Raw genomic sequence first — 2863 nt, forward strand, 5'->3', positions numbered from 1 at the left:
ACCCCACACCCCGCGCACCGCGCACCGGTGACGCACGCCCCGCGGCCCAAGCGGCCACTTCGTCACCCGAACTCAAACTTTTATTCGTCTGCTTTGATCGCTGTAAAATCTCTTTCCAATTCGATTTGTGGCTTGTTTATATTTTCTTTATTTCTATTTATAAATGGCGCTCCCTTTTCTGTGTTGAAATAAATTTCAGCTTCAGCTAAAGTCACGAACTCTGAATAAGTTATAAGCGATTTTTGTTCAAAAGTAGGTCATTTTACAAAAAAAATATTTCAACATTACTCGGAATTAAGCACTTACTACTTCTCTACAAAATGAACATAAATGTACGTCCAATTATTTAGTTTTTTGTATAAAAAGCTCGTCGTATTCATCGTTTAATTCGTACCTAAGAAATAGTTTCAATGACGTAACAAAGCGTCATAAATCATGCGTCGTTAGAAACACTTTATGGAATTGCGGCAATGCGAATGTTGGACATTTTTCCAAGTCACATTACAAATGAAATGACTTTTAAATGTATGTCGCGCGCTCGGCGTGCTCGGCGTGCTTGCGCGCTCGCCTTGCTCTGAGTCACGTCAGGAGTTTACAATTTTTCTTACATCAATATGCGCTTGTTGGTCCGCCAGCTATTTATATTGCTCCACTCACATTTGCTGAATTTTACACGACATAGGATGAATAAAACTGTAACACATAAGCTATTATATATTTTAAATGTATATTTTTTCAATTGTACCTTGTTAGTTGTTATGAGGCAGGACAAGAACAGTACCGTTGTGTATAAGGCGACACATTTGAGTGTTAAATCTTTTTTACGGATATTATTCAGGTTCATATTTCGGATGATCAGAGGTTAATAAATTATTCATTTGATCGCCTCGAGCTCTCGTCAAAGTATAAAATCCCATCGCGACCAACGAACCGACTAAATATTGATTGTTCCAAATTAAATCAATCACACTTCGCTTTTTTACCCTCATTTTAAATTTCTTTTGAAATAAACGTGCCATCGGCTATCATCAAAAATCTACAGCTTTTAAAAACTAAATATATTGTGTGTAGGTGGAAACTAAAGTTGTGAATTTTCACAACAACATACTGTTCGTCACATCCTCAATCAGATAAACACTAACTAATCTTACATTAATAGAAATTATTAAATCTGCTTACTAAAGTTACTTTAGTGTTGGAAAGTCGCTCGACGTGGTGGCGACAACTCTTTGGAATGCATTTTTCGTTATCAACTTATCAAACGTCTAGCTTCGTCTTTGCATAACAAATTCTCATTCGAAACGGAATTGTGGGAGCTTTTCTCTTCATGCGGCGACTAGATGGAGCAATTTGTATGGAGATTATCTATCGAGAGCTGCGACGAGAGAACTTTTATTTGACGAGATGTCTTCTAAAACATTCCTTTTACCTTTTGAATAAAAAATTACGTCAAATGAATTCGGAAAGGATGCGAATGTGGGTTGTGTGAATGAATAAAGTGTTTCTAGACGGTGACGTGCTCCTAGAGTCATTGATTAAATCATTAGTTAAGTAATTCAAAATCAACAATATAAATTGAAATATTAAATTTAATTGACAGTTAAGTGATCAATAAGAATTATGTCTGTGGCGAACTGTTATTCTTGTAAGTAGTCATTATATTCATATTACACGGCCCAGCGGGGACGTTTCCTGCACATCCATCACGCTGTCACACGGGATAAAAGAATATCAGTCAGCCCCACCACCCCTCTCCCTCCCTCCATCCTCACCCCGCGGAGACAAGCGATCACTTACTGCGGCAAGAGCGCATCCGCGGAACCAGCACAATGTCGGTGAATATCTCTCATAGTAATTGTCCATGTAACATCTTGCCAATGTAGAACATGCGCAACATACAAGCTGTAACTTGTCCTTGAACAATATAACAAAAACAATAGAGAACACTCGCATCATTACTGTCGTCTGTCATTTGATTTAATTGAATACATGATCAACATCACGTATCATTATCGAGAAACTTAGACAAAAATATATCCTTATCATTTAAGGAAACCGTAAGAAAAAGTTTCCTTAGTTCCATTTATAGAAATAAATACAATCAAGTTTTAGTCACAAACAGAAGCAGATAACTGATAAATATCGTCTGCTGATGAAGCGATTTTCCAGCTTATCGCAATATCTCTAATGCACGACCACTCTGAACCGTGGCACGACAACAATGAACAAAACAACATTAATATTTTGTAATACATAAGACATTTTGTTAATACAAACATAACAATTAAACATTAGCGAATAATTAAGCACAAGTCAAACACGATGACTGACTGCAGAGATAACACTTATTTTACGAATATTAATTTCCACTGGGAAAACTGTAATATGTATCCTGTGCCCTGTCACCTTATTTACTTTATTTAAAAAGCGGGTACTAAAAGTTAAAACAATTTATATGGTCTTAAACTAACACTATTCCTAATCTACAAATTACGTGAGTTTAGAATGAAACACAAATATCTACATAGTTAAGTAGTAAGGGCTATATAGTAGGGTCTATGGTTTCTGCAACTCCACGACTGGCGCGTATTTTGCGTGAGGGTAGGACATGGATCACACCAGCCTTCACAGCCCCCCGAAGGACTCCAGCAGACCCATCAAATAAAAATAAATACTTTCATAAGTTTTTATCGTTTCGTTTCTAAAAATATAAATCGGCAGGCTCGAGAGCTTTACGAAACAAATTTAAATGCTAACAAAGTCTCGATATAAAATAACAATGAAAACGTGAGCCTATCGCGTGGATGTAGCGGCGCGGGGTGCGGGGCGCGGTGTGCGGGGTGCGGGGTGCGGGGTGTGAGGT

The sequence above is a fragment of the Papilio xuthus genome, unplaced genomic scaffold (assembly GCF_000836235.2).
Source record: "Papilio xuthus unplaced genomic scaffold, Pxut_1.1 DF828585.1, whole genome shotgun sequence".
Classification (NCBI taxonomy): Eukaryota; Metazoa; Arthropoda; class Insecta; order Lepidoptera; family Papilionidae; genus Papilio; species Papilio xuthus.